This window comes from Schistocerca americana, chromosome 1, assembly GCF_021461395.2.
Source record: "Schistocerca americana isolate TAMUIC-IGC-003095 chromosome 1, iqSchAmer2.1, whole genome shotgun sequence".
NCBI classification, from domain to species: domain Eukaryota; kingdom Metazoa; phylum Arthropoda; class Insecta; order Orthoptera; family Acrididae; genus Schistocerca; species Schistocerca americana.
In genome coordinates this window covers 325,786,016-325,805,567 of record NC_060119.1, presented here as the reverse complement: position 1 = coordinate 325,805,567, position 19,552 = coordinate 325,786,016, and positions in this window count along the sequence as shown.

Sequence of the window (19,552 nt, the reverse complement as noted above, 5' to 3'; positions counted from 1 at the left end):
CTCCGACCGAAAGTGCAACCATATCGGCAGCATACTGGTGAGGCATTCGCCTTCACGTACGACATTTCGCGACCTCATCGTGCACATCTTGTGAATGACTTCCTTCAGGATAACGACATCGCTCGACTAGAGTGGCCGGCGTGTTCTCCAGACATGAACCCTATTGAACATGCGACATGAACCCTATTGAACATGCCTGGGATAGATTGAAAAGGGCTGTTTATGGACGACGTGAACCACCAACCACTATGATGGATCTACGCCGATTCGCCGTTGAGGCGTGGGACAGTCTGGACCAACAGTGGCTTGATGAACTCGTGGATAGTATGCCACGACGAATACAGGCATGCATAATTGCAAGAGAACGTGTGCGGGATATTGGAGGTACTGGTGTGTACAGCAATCTGGACCACTACCTCTGAAGGTTTCACTGTATTGTGGTACAGCATGCAACGTGTGTATTTCATGAGCAATAATAACGGCGGAAATGATATTTATGAAATTTCCTGGCAGATTAAAACTGTGTGCCAGACCGATACTCGAACTCGGGACCTTTGCCTTTTACGGGCAAGAGCTCTACCAACCGAGCTACCCAAGCACAACTCACGACCCGTCCTCACAGCTTTACTTCCGCCAGTACCTCGTCTCCATTTCCAATTTTCTGAACAGGTTCCGGAACTGTCGGAACCGAGGTGACGCAAAAATTTTTTTTGGTGTGTGTATATAATTGGATGTGGTTTCTCCTTATTTCTAAATCTTCTATTTGCCATATTTTTTTAATAAAATTATGGCCACTGATCTTCGTCGATATACATAGTTCTCCAGTACCTTTCTCTGCTCTGGACCAGTTTTCCATTAGTTTATAAGCCAAAGTTTTCTTCTCACGCATTTCCTCTTCTCCTTTAGTTATAAAATAATCCTTTCACACTTGGCTCACTAAGCTAGTAATTTGTTTGGCAAGGTTCAATTTTTTCTTGAAGTCCTCTAGAGTTTCTGGTGTTTTATTCTCAAATACTTTTTCTGTGTTCTTTCATTTTGTTCAATAGCCTTTGCCATATTTTCCTTTTAAACGTTTTATACATTTCTTTCCTTAAATTCTTCTTGTTTGCTAACGCTTCAAGTGCCGTTATTTCTATCAATTCCTTAGTATTTTGCCGTTCTTTCTCTACATCCTGAATAATTTGCTTGTTAGGAAAATATTTATACATCCTACTTTGACAGAAATTTCTAATACTTTTTTGGTTCTTCGATTTAGCTATCATTTTAACTGTTGCGATGACTTAATAGTGTCCCGAACAGATATCGCATCCTCTTTATTTTATGTATACATCTTGAACCTGATTACATATCCTGTTGTTGGCGATTATGAACCCTATTTAAGATACATAACCTCTAGCATTGCCTATAATATCATGTATCTCTTATTTGTCAATAAATTATATTCGTGATCATCAGCTGGCATAAGGTTGCAATATATCTAATTTCCTAGCCATATTTGTTTAGGCGTTCTTTGCCAAACGTGTCTGCAACTCTTGATATATGCCTACTCTAGCATTTAAGCCTCCATAAATGCGAAACCAGTGTTGAAGATCACTTGCAGTTGTAGTAGAACAGTTTTGGTTCTGTTTTCTTCCCTTCTTCAGGTGCAGATACATCTATAATGACTGAATGTCGTCTGTCAGTTTTAAATTTACGTGTTATAGTTCTTTTATTAATAAAGGAATGTTATATAATTTTTCTTTTCTATCGTTTATTTACGGGACTGCCACATGACAACTCGCTCGTCTGTTTTGAGATACTTCGTTATATAGCACTGTACATCGATCAAGACCGATTATGTCTCTTTACTTCATTTTTTTGTTCCTGTCATACTAGCTGCATCAGTTTGCTTCCCTCTTAACTTATGATCCAACTCCATTTCTTTGTTTCCAATTCCACTTACGTTCCATGTAACTATCTTTACCATTTCTGTGATACCTGACCGTTTTACATTAACTTGCCTAGGTCGTCTCCATGACCCACACTTTTTCAGCTCCGGCTGTGTATTGCGAAGAGAGCTAGTATGTAAGAAACCTACTGGGAACGCTACGACCACTGCGCATGTTAAGACCATGCGGATGCCATTACACAGCTTCCTAGCTCACGGCATATATTTCGGAATACCATTTCCAGACAGTTTGCGATTCCGAGGCTCCGAGATCTGGCTGTCCTACAGAGATGTCTTCCGCCTCTTGTAGCGTCGGGATTTTATGTAACATTCTCTTCCGCCATCTCAGACTTTCACATCCTTCTGACGAGTGAATGAAAGTGAAAGACACCACAGGCCTCACATCTAATACTGACTGGTCAGAAAAGAAGGGTCGGCCGTAGAGACAACAGGAAATAAAACACTAGCTGATACAAGTAAATGTAAATAATGCCAGACATAGGTAAGGGCACTTGTGATTAGCAGACTATATACACCTAAGAAGGCAGTCCTGTAGGGGTTCCCTTTCTCTGGTCTCTCACCTGCAGACCAATCTGGCTGGCTGATGCTGAAAGTAACATACTTCACATCAGCAAAGCGTTGTGGCTCGTTGACACATAGAAGCTTCTCACCGCTTGAAGGTGGTAGTTCATGAGCATTGTATGTATTCTACGTACGAATGTTTTGCCGAGCGAAAACTTGTATATTACAGAATGAGGGGAACCTAATTGGTGCGGTGAAGTTGAAGACTATTAAGTAGACGGCCAGGGTGGCCGAGCGGTTCTAGGCGCTACAGTCTGGAACCACGCGACCGCTACGGTCGCAGGTTCGAATCCCGCCTCGGGCATTGATGTGTGTGATGTCCTTAGGTTAGTTAGGTTTAAGTAGTTCTAAGTTCTAGGGGACTGATGATCTCAGAAGGTAAGTCCCATAGTACTCAGAGCCATTTTTGAACTATTAAGTAACTTAAGCTGCTTCGTTACAACGACAGCATCAGCATCCAAAGAAGTGACGTTGTCGGCTGGCGTTGTTGTTTCTAATTCTGGAATATTTATTACTTCTGACTTGATGGCGGAATTTCGGAAAACCTGCTTTAGTAACATTACCTTCACTTTAGCGTTGTGAAGACAGGCCAAACCGACTTCGTGGAGTCTTCCAACATTAAGCCTGTACGTCCGTATAATCAACATTTTCACCCATCTTCTCAACGATGCAATAATTTTGCCTACTGGCCCTTTTCATCTTGCCGGGCAGCTGCACGTGCCATGTGAAACATTCAACTACGACCGGCTGGCGCATATGGACTGGCGCACGGTCGCGCACCTGTTACGACTCATTTCCGACCTTGCGCAGTGATTTCCGGGGACAGTCGGTGGAACGCGTCGATCGGATTAGCGGGAGTGGAATTACGGGGATACGCGCCCGGCGGCCGGCCCACGCTAAAATTAGCCGCACGGTCGGGGAGGCGCGTGGGCGGCCGTGACGTGTAGGAGAGCGTAGCTCACTTGTCACGACGCTATCGATTGTGAGCGGGCGCAGGAGTGCGTGCGTCGCATCAGATGGTGGCCGGCGGTGGGGGCGGCGCGCCGCTGGGGTGGCACGGCTCGATAGCGCCGGCCGGCGCGGACCTCGGCGTAGCGGGGCCGCAGGTAGCCCGGCGCGGGCGGACGCGCTCGCCGCCGCTGGCAAATGGTGTTTGGTCTTCCTGGTCTCCGTGTTTGGCCAGTGTCGGCCTCACTGCCAACAGCTTATCTGCACCGACCGATCGCAATGCAAGCACATGTTTACAAGAGTGTCCCGTGGCTATCTCTCTTGGAACTAGACTGGGGACGAAATAGTAACGCGTGATGGGTGTGAAAAGGTGAGGCATCCTCCGTAATAACCTGAGTCACAAAAATCAGATTAGCACCAGTAAATGTGGATTACTCACCAAAAGAAGTCCGCTAGTCTCATACGTCGAGAGCACTATACCGAAACGAGTCATCAACTGTAGCAAAACCGGAAAAAAGAAAGATACAGGACGAGAATTATTGAACATTGAACATTGAATGAAACAAAATCCTCATAAATTCTGAACGGTTACGACGCACAAACTGCGCGGTCGGCCACGGGCATGATGGGAATTACACTACTGGCCATTAAAATAGCTACACCACGAAGATGACGTGCTACAGACGCGAAATTTAACCGTCAGTATTAAGATGCTGTGATATGCAAATGATTAGCTTTTCAGAGCATTCACACAAGGTTGGCGCCTGTGGCGACACCTACAACGCTCTGACATGAGGAAAGTTTTTGACCGATTTATCATAAACAAACAACAGCAGTTGACCGGCGTTGCCTGGTGAAACGATGTTGTGATGCCTCGTGTAAGGAGGAGAAATGCGCACCTGCATGTTTCCGACCTTGATAAAGGTCGGATTGTAGCCTATCGCGATTGCGGTATATCGTATCGCGACATTGCTGCTCGCTTTGATCGAGATGCAATGGCTGTTAGCAGAATATTGAATCGGTCGGTTCAGGAGGGTAATACGGAATGCCGTGCTGGATCCCAAAGGCCTCGTATCACTAGCAGTCGAGATGACAGGCATCGTATCTGCATGGCTGTAACGCATCGTGCAGACAAGTCTCGATCCTTGAGTCAACGGATGGGGATGTTTGCAAGACAACAACCATCTGCATAAACAGTTCGACAACGTTTGCAGCAGCATAGACTATCAGCTCAGAGACCACGGCTGCGCTTACCCTTGACGGTACATCACAGACAAGGGCGCCTGCGATGGTGTACCCAACGACGAACCTAGGTGCACGAAGGCAAAACGTCATTTTTTCGGATGAATGCAGGTTCTGTTTACAGAATCATGATGGTCGCATCCGTGTTTGGCGACATCGCGGTGAACGCACATTGGAAGCGTGTATTCCTCATCGCCATACTGGCGTATCACCCGGCGTCATGGTATGGTGTGCCATTGGTTAAACGTCTCGGTCACCTCTTGTTCGCATTGACGGCACTTCGAACAGTGGACGTTACATTTCAGATCTGTTACGGCCCGTGGCTCTACCCTTCATTCGATCCCTGCGAAACCCTACATTTCAGCAGGATAATGCACGACCGCATGTTGCAGGTCCTGTAAAGGCCTTTCTGGGTACAGAAAATGTTCGACTGCTGCCGTGGCCAGCACATTCACCAGATCTCTCACCAACTGAAAACGTCTGGCTAATGGTGGCTGCGCAACTGGCGCGTCCCAATACGCCTGTCACTACTCTTGAAGAACTCTTGTATCGTGTTGAAGCTGCATGGGCAGCTGTACCTGTAGACGCCATCCAAGCTTTGTTTGACTCAATGTTCAGCCGTATCAAGGCCGTTATTACGGCTAGAGGTTGTTCTGGGTACCGATTTCTCAGGATCTATGAACCCAAATTGCGTACAAATGTAATCAAATGTAAGTTCTAGCATAATGTATTTGTCTAATGAATACCCGCTTATCATCTGCATTTCTTCTTGGTGTAGCTATTTTAATAGCCAGTAGTGTATTACGCCCACGAATGGTTTGTTTAGCGACGAAGCCCACTCTCATTTGGATGAGTTCTTGAATAAGGAAAACTGGCGATAGTGAGGGACTGAGAATCAGCATTTCGCCATCGAGAGCTCACTTCACCCTCAACGAGTTACTATGTGATGTGCAATGTCCAGTCACTGAATAATGCATGCGATATTCCTTGATAGCACAGTGACTACCGAACGGTGCGTGAAGGGTTTGGAGTATCATTTCAACTCCATTATCCAAAGTGACCATGATTTCGTCAAGTTGTGGTTCATGCAAGACGGAGCTTGATCGCATCGAAGCACGAGAGCGTTTGATGTTCTGGAGGAGCACTTTGGGAACCGCATTCTGGCTCTGGGATGCCCAGAGGCCACTGGCATAGGCCGCGATTGGTCGCCATAGACTCTGGATCTGAAGATATGCGATTTCTCTTTGAAGGGCTGTGTTAAAGACAAGATGTACATCAATAGCCCAAAAATCATTGCTGAGCTGCAAACAGCCATTCAGGAGGTCATCGACAGCATCGATTTCCGACGCTTCAGTGGGTTATGCAAAATTTCGTTATTCGTCTGCGCCATTTTATAGCCAATGATGGCAGGCATCTCCGAATATCTGTAGTGACGTTTACATGTTGAATGAAGTGTGTGCATGCCATAGTTTGCAACTAATATACGTTTTTTCAATTAGTTTAATAACTGTCGCCCTGTGTTATTCGCTTTAATGTATAGTCACACTTAACTTTTATCTAATGATCACCGTTTTGCCAGCGGGCCTTTAATGAGTAATCAACACATTTTTTTTCTGAAAAAGAGATTGACTTTTTTATTCAGGATTCCAATACAAAATACTATTGCTTCCTCACTAGCTGAAAAAAAAACTATTTTTCAACGTATCTCCCTTCAATGCGGAAGCCTTACAGGGAGGGCTTGTATACCCTCATAGTATCAACCTACTGGTCAACATCGGAGCCAACGTCTTGCAGTCACCCACGTACTTGTTCCTGTGCATTGCGTTCTTCATGCGGCCAAACACATAGAAGCCAGAAGGTGTGGGATCCTGGGTGTACGGAGGAAAAGAAAGAACAGTCGAATGAAGTTTCGTGAGATCCTCTAGTGTGTGCATACATGTGTGACGCCATGCTTTCTCATGATGAAGGAGAACTTCATTTGCATTTTTGTGGCGACGAACGAACTGAAGTTTCTACAGTTTCCTGAGGGTAGCACAATACACTTCAGACATGATCGTTGCATCACGATGGAAGGTATCAAACAAAATAACCCCTTCAGTGTCCCAGAATACCGTCGCCAAGTCTTTGACACCTCATGCTATCGCTCACACATCTTTACTATTTTTCCTTAGGACGCCTTTTAGAAAGCTTCTATTGCATATTCTGAACTGTTTACCATCCAATTTTGTTCTCTATATGACAAATGCTCTCAAAAATACTTCCTAAAACTTAAATGTAAATTCTAGGCTAACTAATCTGAAGTAGAATATCTGTGGAACACATAATCATTTCCTTTGGGTCTTTGTCCCACTTCAACGCGGGGTCGGCTGTGTTACTGCGGATTTGGCGATGTTAGTGTCAGAGGGTGGCCAGATGCGCTTCCTATCGCCACCCCGTACCCCCCCCCCCCCCCCCCCCGGAACAGAAATTAGTGCACCCCAGCTATCTGCGTCTATTGTAAGCCATGAAATAGTGCGAAAGTTTTTGCAACTGTCTGCGAGCCGCGTAACTGAGACGGGCCGTGGGGACTAGCCCAACATTCACCTAGTGACATGTGGAAAACGGCCTAAAAATCACATCCAGGCTGGCCAGGACACTGACCCTTGTCGGTAATCTACAGGGCGGATTCGATCAGGGGCCGGCGTGCCTGCCCGAGTCCATGAAGCAGCGCATTTGCGCCCTTGACTAACCTGGCTGGTATCTATGGAAGACATGTATTTGCTATTCAGTTTCTTACCCTCACTTGTAACAATTTTTTGTCCACCTGTTTAAAGACTGTTTAATAACTCTCATATAGCAATTTCCCTCTCCGATCTTAACTGCCTTCTGTCTGGCTACGGCGTTTCATAAAATGAGAAAACACTGTCTTCTCCGTTTTACAAACCATCAACTACTTTCTTCTTCCAATGGAGCAGGTAGTTGTCGAAGTTTGAATACATACGGTGAGAGTAGTACAGTGCCATTAGATTGTCTGTGACACTGAACTGGTAACGCATTTCATTTTAATTGTCTGTACCTTTTTAGGCTAATGCTGTTCGTGTGGTGTTCACTGCTGTTGAGGAAAATGATAGTAATGTTCTCTTCTTTGTTTTTCGACCTCTTTTTTTCGCGCATTTGTACATATACTGCCGTCTTTAGCAACTGTTTTAGAGCTCTTTTTAAAAACAGACGTGTCACTGTAAGAATATGATTTTTCCTCTTACAATTTTGTTTCTTATGATCATTAAAAGTTCGCATGCTTTAATTCTTACTATGAAACGTTTTTATTCTTTTCGTTACTGTTGTTTGTTTGTTGTTTATTCCGTTCTTATTCTCTCTCCAGGTGTATCAATAAATAAATAATGTACCAACTCCGCTATTACCGGTCGCTAGCTCGGGACCCTATCTAGCAAGCGTTGGAGAAGGAGGAGGTGAAGATTTAGCAAACTGTTAAAAATCTGAGTCCATATGGCTCCGGATGGTAGTGCCCTGTGAGGGCCCTGCCTAGGTTTACAAGTGAAGCCTAGCTAGCTGTCTCTAAGGCGGAAGACGAAATCTGATTTCATACCCAGTGGTGGAGAGAACGGAAGAGCCTATTGGAGGAAACCACGAACAAAAAGTCTAATTTCGGACAAACTATCCGATCTTATCTTGAAATTCAATTCCTTACTTTGAATGTAATACAATTTCAACAGCAGTATGAAAAGTCCACAAAACGAATACGCTACCCCAGGTGGTAACTCGAGAGAGAAATCCACCAACGCGTCACGCAATGCACTGGGGCAAGAGTTCTGGTAAGTCCCAACAACTGCAATCAGAAGGGGAATCGGAGCAACCTTGGAATCCTTCTAAAATAAAATTCATCTTGCCACTTTAAATGTAAATTCTCTAATGAAGACTGGTCAACAAAAAGAACTAGAAATACTTTTAGAGAAAATCAAAATTCTGATTTTAGCAGTTCAAGAAACAATGTTCCTAGATGAAAATGTAGTTAACTGTTCTAACTGCAGAATCTTCAAAGGCAAACCAGCAATCAAAATTATGAATCAGATGAGATTATTAGCTCCAGCTTTCTATGTACATAAAAGTATATTAGGAAATGCTATGGAATATAAATTCGCCTCAGAGAGACTATCTTTCCTAACAGTTAAATTCAAAAACAACTTAACACACTTGTCAGTTGCTATACACCAATAAATGCAGACATCAGGAGAAATCCATAAACGACACAGGAATTGTGGGACTTCTTAGAAAGTGAAGCATCTGAAATTCCAAAGATGAACACTACACTACTATTAGGCGACTTCAGTGCACACATAGGAAGAGAAAAGAAATTTATAAACGCAGTAGGACACTACCCAGAACATAAAAGAACCAGAGCAAATGGTATGAGGCTCATGAGTTTGTTTCAAAGCTTTCACCTGAAACTAATGTCAACCTTCTTTAGGAAACTCGCAAGAAATGCTAAAACGTGGATAACACCCAATCCAATGTTACAAGAATTTTAATTACATCATATGGCTATTTCGCAAAAATTCCAATGAAATTATGAATGTGAAAGTAGTAAGGAATGCCGAATTTGATTTTGATCATTACTTCTCTAAAATGTGCCAACTCCTACCTAATAAAGAAGAAAGAAAGTCACAAAGGTTAATAAAATATAATACAAACAGGATTACTATAACAAAAGAATCAATAAAAAATTATCAAGACAAAATTAAGGTGGCTAAACATGGAAACTACCAAGAAATATCCAGAGCAATTAATAACGCTGCGCAGAAAACATTTGGGTCAATAAAAAATAAAAGGAAAGTATAGTGGAATGAAATATGTGAAAAAGCCATAGCAGAGAGGACTAAAAAGTGAGAAAAATGGAAATTCTCAAAGAAAATTCAAGATTATGATGAATTTAAACAACAAAGGAAGAAAACAGCCAGCTTAATCAGGTATACCAAAGGAGCATTTTCAAAGGAGAAACCTTTGGAAACAGACCAAAATTTTGCAAACAATATCACTCGTAACTTGTATCAAACTTTTAAGAACGAATTAAGTGTGTACTAAACTCCAAATGTCTGTTTCAAAAATTAGAACTGCAAAATTGGATTAAGCAGTACTAAAAATTGTGAAATACTAGCAAGATATCTTCATCAACTTCAGAACTGTACTGGAACAAGTTATAAATTGGAATTCTCAGGATAATTTGCAAGAAGATTTACCACCAACTATAGAAGAAATTCAAGAAGTAATTAAGACCCTCAAACAGAACAAAGTTATTTTATTTATTTATTTACACGCCAAGTTCCGCAGGACCAAACTGAGAAGCAAATTTCCAAGCTCATGGAACGTGTCTACATGAAAATACAACATAAAAGTAATAATAGATAAAAAAAATTATGAACCCAGAAAAGTGAAGCCTTAAGTTTAGCAAACCGAATCAACAATACAACAAGAATCAGCTCTATTTTTCAAGGAACTCCACGACGGTATAGAAGGAGTGACCCATGAGGAAACTCTTCAGTTTCGATCTGAAAGCGCGTGGATTACTGCTAAGATTTTTGAATTATTGTCGTAGCTGACTGAAAATGGATGCAGCAGTATACTGCACACGTTTCTGCACAAGAGTTTAGGAAGTCTGATCCAAATGCAGGTTTGATTTCTGCCGAGTACTAACTGAGTGAAAGCTGTTTATTCTTGGGAATAATCTAATAATGTTAGCAGGAAATGACAGTAAAGAATATATATATTGAGAGGACAATGTCAAAATACCCAGACTTGTGAACAGGGGTCGACAAGGTTCGTGAACTTGCACCACTTATTGTCCGAACCGCCCGTTTCTGAGTGTTAGAAGGGGAAGAGTTATCGCAAAATATAAAACCGTATGATATAATCGAATGAAAATATGCAAAGTAAACTAATTTTCGTGTCGACCGATCACTTACCTCAGAGTTAGTGGAGAAGATTCTATCATAGCTGAATTTTTGAAGTGGTCCTTCGCTAATATAGCAAAGGAGCTAAATTTACTCTTTGACGAAATCTGTGGAACAGAGAAATATCAGAGGAATGGAAAGTTTCCTTGATACATCCACTCCAGAAAAAGACAGTAAACAGGATATAAACAACTATAGTGGAATCTCTGTACTGCCAGTAGTGTATCGTATATTTTGCAAGATTCTACTAACCGGAATAGAGACAGTCTTTTAGGTGCATATCAAGGTGTGTTTTAGGAAAGGAAGGTCATGCTCAGAACGAATAATCAATCTCAAGTCAGTAATTCGCCACAGATTACTTAATTCAAAGAATACCGTAGTTATGTTTCTGGATTTCAAAAAAACGTTCGATCCAGGGTGGTTGGTTGGTTTGGAGTGTAAAGGGACCAATCTACAGGGTCATCCTTCCCTTTTGATTCCGTTTACAGACAAACCATAGATAAAATAAATTGAGAATTTGGCGTAAAGTCAAAACTGGCAAACCTAATCAGTGAAACACTTATAGATGCAGTATGAAAAGCAAAATTTGTGGCAGAAATTTCACAGCCTTTCAAAACAAAAACAGGTGTACGACAAGGAGACGGCCTATCCTCAATTCTTTTTAATAGTGTGTTGGAGAAAATAGTAAGACTTTGGAAAAAAACTTAGTGAACTCAACATCTCGCCTATAGAGTTAGGAAGAGGAAGCAAAAGATCGAAATCAACTGTCTTGCATTTGCAGACGATTTTTCTATACTTTCCAAAAATGTAGCACCTGCGATAATACAAATAAATACTCTGGAAGAAATACCCAGCACAACTGGCTTAGGAATTTCTGCAGAAAAAAACAAAATTTTGTAACAAATGTTATGGATGCTCCAGAATTCCTGAAAACAGGTATTGGCCAAATACAGAGCAGCTCTAGGCGCGAAGTCCGGAACCACGCGACTGCTACGGTTGCAGGTTAGAATCCTACCTCGGGCATGGATGTGTGTGATGTCCTTAGGTTACTTAGGTTTAAGTAGTTCTACCCCTAGAAAGAGGGAAAGATGACCTCAGATGTTAAGTCCCATAGTGGTTATAGCCATTTGAACCATTTGAGCTACTTCTTCCAGCATTTCCATACAGCGTTGTTACTGAAGTTCTGGTGAACGAAAGTGGGTCCATTTACACTGGTACCCCATATTCGACGCCACGTCATAACGTATATGTCATCAACTACTTGGTGATCCCTTCCAGCTTGGATTCCGGTCACTCCTGTATCTGTGATTGTGACGGTTGATTTCATCATTGGCAAAAATGTTTGCCTCATTACTGAACAAGATACCTTGTGAAATTGCTTTAGAGCCCAGGTGTAAACTGCATACATCTGTTTGGGTCATCCACTGCTAGGTGCTACAGTAGCTGAATATTGAGTGGATGCTTTTGATAAGCTTGAAGGATTCGTACGATCGATGAGTGGCTGATTCCACATTCTGCTGAATAACGTCGCGCGCTGCGGTAAGGGCTCTTCTCGAAGGACGCCATTGTTGGGATCTTTCTCGTCAGTAGCACTTTTTGGACTGCCACTCCGTGCTTTGCGAGCCACAATCTCAGTTTCTTGGAGATTGGAAACCGAGCACCTGACAGCGTTGTGGAAGTTAGAGGTCTTTCTGGGTGACGGCTGTTAAAATCTGCCGCTATGACACTGAAACTCCGTTCTCCAGACATCAAAAGAGTCTCAGTCCTGACCCCCTTGGACAAAGCCATCCTCAGTTACCTGCAACAAAAAAAGGTGGTGTAACTTCTGAACCTTAACTGCTACTTTGAATCTGTTTACAGGATGAGTTTGTCAGAAAATGCTGATGTATTTGATATATTACTCGACCCCTTTCTATAACAAAGAAAATCTGACATTCAAAATGGTGGCCATACCACACAAGATAAACCACCCTACCCAAAGCTTACTGCAATATTCAGGTTTCCCCATTCCTAAGAGACTGCGACTTTTGACTCGCCCTGTTCAAAATGGTTCAAATGGCTCTGAGCACTATGGGACTTAACATCTTAGGTCATCAGTCCCCTAGAACTTAGACCTACTTAAACCTAACTAACCTAAGGACATCACACAACACCCAGCCATCACGAGGCAGAGAAAATCCCTGACCCCGCCGGGAATCGAACCCGGGAACCCGGGCGTGGGAAGCGAGAACGCTACCGCACGACCACGAGATGCGGGCGACTCGCCCTGTATATGGACATGTGAGTACTTCAAAAGCCTTTTTCGTAGGCGTAAAAATGAGCTATGCAGAAAGGATAAGTCAGTGTACCACGCTGACAGAGAGCGCTACATGCTTCATAGACGCTACAGGCGACACGTGTCGCTTTCATGGCGCGGCCCGCGAGCAGCAGCGCCAGGGAGACGGCCTCGCCGTGTTGCGCTTCTTTTGCAGGCTACCGCGGCTGTCCCCGGTGCCAGACACGGCCACGGCCGCCCCCACCCCCACCTCCGCCCCTGCAGCTGACGCTTCCCACGGCCATCGCTCCGCCCCACAGGTGTCACGCGTAGCGGCCGTCGCCCCGCTCGCTCTTCCCACACCCAACAACGCCTCTCACCGCGCATGCGCACCGCCTGGGCGGCACTCGTTTCGTATACAGCGTATAACTGTCACCAGTGCTTCGTATGCTCACACTCTGAGACACTCTTAAGGAATCAGGGGATTCTTTCGCGAACTACGAATATTCTATAAAACATTTTCTGAATTTTACCGCATTACTTCAGGATATATCCTCGAACTTTCAGCTGTTACCTCCATCGTCTGACTGCTACCGTAAGACCACATCTCTCTTCTTTTCCGGGTTTCTCACAGTGCACTCTTTCTTAGGTTTGACCTCAGTACATATTCTGCAACATCAGACATTTCTTCTAATTGATCAGGTCCTATAATTCATCATCAATTTCACTGAAGATTGCAATGTCTTCAGCGAATCTTATTGCTGATATCATTTCACCCTGAATTTTAAACCAACTCCTAAACCTATCATTCCTGGCATTGCCTTTTTGATGTAGATATTGAACAGTATGGATGAAGACTGCACTCCTGATTTGAATCACTTGTAATCCAAACACTTCTCTCTTGTTCTTCCATTCCAGCTGCTCCCTCTATGTTTTGTTACATAGTGCGAACTACAGTTTTTTTCCCTACAGCTTATATATGTTATTCGAGAACCCTAGCTGTGAATCCTGAGCTGGAGAATTGCACTATATTAAATATGATGTTAAGAGCCGGCCGGGGTGGCCAAGCGGTTCTGGGCGCTACAGTCTGGAACCGCGCGACCGCTACTGTCGCAGGTTCGAATCCTGCCTCGGGCATGGATGTGTGTGATGCCCTTAGGTTAGTTAGGTTTAAGTAGTTCTAAGTTCTAGGGGACTGATGACCTCAGAAGTTAAGTCCCATAGTGCTCAGAGCCATTTGAACCATTTGACGTTAAGAGAAGGTGTAAACAGAAACAAGTAATAAAAGAACACAATTTGTTCAATTAAAACACAAACATAAAACACATTGGACTATGAAATAACTTCAACTGATGTTAGAATTCTGCCTGCTGGTTTTCAGAGTTACTTGAATGTGACTGAAAACGTGCCCTTTTTACGGTACTGATGTTCAAAAAATGACTCGCAAGCTTCTAACTAAATGAATATAGTGACTGTTAGCGTGACGAATGCAGTTGTTTGACTAAATACGGACCAAGGATTGTCCTGAGATGTTGGTGCTGCTGATGATGCTCACTATAAATAATCAGCATGAGACGTGCAGAGCGCTGCCTTCAAGCCTGTGCCTCAGAAGTTCAGGGCACGCGTCGTGCTTCCGCCCATACGAACTCTGGACCCCTATCGACTGCTAACATCTCTCTATCTCCGACCAAACTTCTTCACCCACCTTCGTCACCATCTCTAGAGTAGCTCCTAGATCCACAGTCGTCCCCATCTCTGAATGAACTTTCCTAGGTTTTCCTCTTAATTTTTGGCTGAATCGTAGAGCCTCCTCTTTCCTTCCTGCGAAAAAAGACATAAGAACACTCAACCAGTCAATGACACGATAGCAAGTATCCCACCAAAAACGACGTGTTGCATTAAAACTTCAATAACTTTCCGAAACACCACCCCCTTTTTTAAAAAAATTATACTGCTTTTGCTCCGACTTCCTGGCGCCACAAGCATTTTTCTGAATTGCACATTTTGGCACCCAGTAACTAGCCTCACACCACTCAGATCAGATGTCCTCAGAAAACGAAAAAACAGCGTTCGAAGACAGGCCCTTTTATTTAGGCATGTATTTCTTGTGTTGTGAACATAGAAGGGCACCGGTCACTCGCTCCTGAAGTTCCTCCCCTCGACACTGCTTGGCCGCTAGGCTGTAGGTGTGTCTTAAACGCACAATAGCACCAGGCTCTGGCACTTCCCCCCGGTGAGCCTACCTTCACAATCACCTGAAACATATTGCGGTGAGTGAATGCCACAGGTTCCACTGGGTTCTCAGCTCAACTTTTTTCATTACGTCGGAGATAGCCCAGCCTCTCACAGATTCAGTGTATACCCGTATGCCACACAGTCTCAGAAAGCAAAAGGATAAAGAAACCTGCACCATGGTGAATGTGGTTAACACTTAACGTACCAGGTGCGGTCACACAGACTGCTATCGTTTAATGTTACTCTGTTCCCAATGCATAATGGTAGGGTAGGGGATTACAACGTTGTGTAATGCAGTGGTTTCCTTTCCCAGCAGCCGCTTGAATATGACCTGGACCTACACGTTACTGTTTCTTTCATGTTAGTTGTCTCTGAGATCATGCCTGGGACTTTGCGTTATGGATTCAGTACCCAGGTATACGTCAACTGTTCGTGTTTGACGGACCCTGACTTTGGGGGTACTTTTTTCAAATTGTCACAGGACAGTTTAGGAAGTAATATTGGATTACATATTGAAAGTGAACATCATACATTATAGGAACACCACGAAAGTGAAGATGAATTTATTTTGCCAATTGTGAATTCCTTGCATGAAACAGGTGATCGTAAAGATGTAGACAGAAGTGTGGAGGCTGAATCTGTAGTTAGAGTTTCCACCAGAAATACAATAGTTCGAAACAAATATCGCTGTACGCTGAAGCCTCTTACAACGATAGCGAACGGCATTACTTTTCCTCAAGTTGGACATAAATGGAGTGAATGCGTTTGCTTCACAATTCGTGCAAAGGTAATACTCAAGTGAACCATTTTAACTTTTTAAGAAGCTTGTAAATTCACTGGTGACGCCACAGATAACAGACGGTTGTACGACCATGGTTGGTTGGTTTGTGGAATTAAAGGGACCAGACTGCTATGGTCATCGGTCCTCTACGACCATGTAGGCTGCAGATTCCTCGACTTGCGCCAAGGGGTGGTTGGATTTCGGGTTCTGCTAAAAAGGGTATTAGTCTACTTACACGCAGGAGGCGGAAACACGGGTAGTAGGGGATATGTGGCGTGGACTGGGCTTTTTTTTTATGTTAGAGCGTCTCGGGAAAACACAAAAAGAGTTTCAGTCTCAAACGGTGCAGTCCGAACACCGGAAAAACTTAGATACACGAACCATCGGTATAAACGCCGTAAATTGTCGTAGCTGTGTTGGGAAAGTACCAGAGCTCCAAGCCCTAGTAGAAAGCACTGATTCTCAAATCGTTATTGGCACTGAAATCTGGCTAATGTCGGAGATAAATTCAGTTGAAAATTTTGTTAAAAATCTAACAGTTTTCCGAAAGGATAGGCTAAACCCGGTTGACGATGACGTGTTTGTTGCTGTTAGAAGTAGTTAATCTTGTCGCGAAATTGAAGTAGATAGTATGGGCATAAGTCATTCTTGTTAACCGGAATAAAGTAATAGTGGGATCTTTTTACCGACCTCCAAATTCAGATGACACAATTGCTGAAAGATTCAAATACAACTTCAGTTTAATTTCAAACACGTAACCATCTCATACAGCTACAGTGCATTCAGTCTGTACACCAACGTGTCTTCCAGAATTTTTGATAGGCCTATTCTTCATCGCAATTTTACACTATCTTCGTCTTAGCTTCATTTATCGTTAAGGTTTGTTATTTCATCAGCAGCATGCAATATGTGTTCTAACTCTTTCTTGTTTTGGTCTAGGAGTTTTGTGTCGTCTGGAACCTCATTTTCAGGTTCCTCTCTGCACTTTTTTTCCCGTTCATTAATGGCAGTTGAGTTTTGTGCATATAGTACATTACTCTCCCGCCTCTGAAATTTAATCTCAGTTTGTCTCAGTACGTCGAATATTTTAATTTGCATACCATTATCGAACGTTTAATTTATACTTTTTTTCATTGCGCGGTTTAGGTACCAATCATGATGTGATTAAATCTATTTTCCGCGAATGTTTAACAGAAAAAAATTTAGAGAACCGGCATTTGAGGGTGATTGCAGAACGATTCTACTGCCGCCAGCGTACATTTCGCTTAAGATTTGCGAGATTAGGGCTCATACCAAGGCATACAGACAGTTTGCGAGCGAAAATGAGAAGGAAATGATTAGCAGTGGCACAGGGTACCCTCCACCAGGTACCATACGGTGACTTGCGGAGTATGTATGTATATCTAGATGTAGACGTAAAGTTGAATATTAAAATTCTAATATTTGGACATGTTGGAAGTTATTATCGTCACAACAGGGAGAGAGTGATTTTGACAAACTATATAGCCCAAAGTTAAATGATCTGACTTGTTATGTGAAAAAGGAAATCACGGCCTTTTAGGGCTGATGCATCTTCTCTGAATTTTTTGCTATGGTAATCCTTCTAGTATCTAGAAGTGTTTCTGGATGCACAATACCTGTTTCTCTCCTAGTTATTTGTTAAGATCATGGACCAAAGCCGCTGACATAGTGCCTAATTTTTTCCATTGCTATGTAAACTCCTGAAGCTGCAACCTTACTGTGACGACAGATGTGACTTCGCATTTGTGTTTTATAGTTATCTTAGCTAAATTCACTGTTGTGAAAACTGGCATCTGCTTTCCCATTTTGAATATTTGTGTATATTGAAACTGGTTCTGAAAATGAGGTCGAAATTTTTCTGATTGGTAACTGCACGAAATATTAACCGGCCATTCCGCTAATGCATCGTGTATATCTCTAGCTTTTCATCCTCTATTCTGGGGCAGTTATATTTTGTATATATATAAAAGAAAAAAATATATAAAAGAAAATTATTTCTTCAAGGATGTTGTTAGACATCACAGCTATAGGGTCTGAAGTATACAACTCTTAATTTGTGTATTTGGTGGTTTCTGTTTTATGGGAAATAGATCATTGGCAAAGGAACAGTACTCTGCCTAATGCTAATAAAAAAAAAAAACAACAAGGAATATACCGACCAGAGTGAAAGCCTGAAATGTACAGTCATAGGGCACTTTCTGCTGAACCTACAGTGTTATAAGTGCGCTCTGCCTGCCAGATTGTGCAGGGCAAACCGCCACAGACACAACCCAGTTCACGGTTTCCATTTTTAGTGAAAACTCGTTAAATGAAATACCGGATTCTTTCCTTTGTCTTCTGTGTTAAATAACGTAATGTTATGACACTCAGTTACAACACCATGATAGTGCCAGGCATAGCTGTCTGTTATTTACGCTACTGGCCATTAAAACTGCGAAATTTAACCGACAGGAAGAAGATGCTGTAATATTCAAATGATTAGCTTTTCAGAGCATTCACACAAGGTTGGCGCCGCTGGCGACACCTACAACGTGTTGACATGAGGAATGTTTCCAAGCGATTTCTCATACACAGAAAGCAGTTGACCGACATTGCCTGGTGAAACGTTGTTGTAGAGCCTCGTGTAAGGAGGGGAAACGCGTACCATCACGTTTCCGTCGTTGATAATGGTCGGATTGTAGCCTATCGCGATAGCGGTTTATCGTGTCGCGACATTGCTGCTCGCGTTGGTCAAGATCCAATGACTGTTAGCAGAATATGGAATCGGCGGGTTCAGGAGGGTACTACGGAACGCCGTGCTGGATCCCAACAGCCTCGTATCTCTACCAGTCGAGAGACAAGCATCTTATCCGCATGGCTGTAACGGATCGTGCAGCCACGTCTCGATCCCTGAGTCAACAGATGGGGACGTTTGCAAGACAACAACCATCTGCACGAACAGTTCGACTACGTTTGCGGCAGCATGGACTATCAGCTTGGAGACCATGGCTGCGGTTACACTTGACGCTGCATAACAGACAGGAGCGCCTGAGATGGTGTACTCAACGACGAACCTGGGTGCACGAATGTCGAAACGTAATTTTTTCGGATGACTCCAGGTTCTGTTTACATCATCATGTTGGTAGAATCCGTGCTTGGCGACATCACAGTGAAAGCACAATGGAAGCGTGTATTCGTCATCGCCGTACTGGCGTATCACCCGGCGTGATGGTATGGGGTGCCATTGGTTACACGTCGCAGTCACCTCTTGTTCGCATTGACGTCACTTTGAACAGTGTACGTTACATTTCAGAAGTGTTACGACAGGTGGCTCTACCCTTCATTCGATCCCTGCGAAACCCCACATTTCAGCAGGATATTGTACGACCACATGTTGCAGGTCCTGTACGGTGCTTTCTGGATAGAGAAAATGTTCGACTGCTGCCCTGGCCAGCACATTCTCCAGATCTCTCACCAATTGAAAACGTCTGGTCAATGGTGACCGAGCAACTGGCTCATCACAATGCGCCAGTCACTACTCTTGGTGAACTGTGGTATCGTGTTGAATCTGCATGCGCAGCTGTAACTGTACACGCCATCCAAGCTGCACAAACAGTTTGACGACGTTTGCAGCAGCT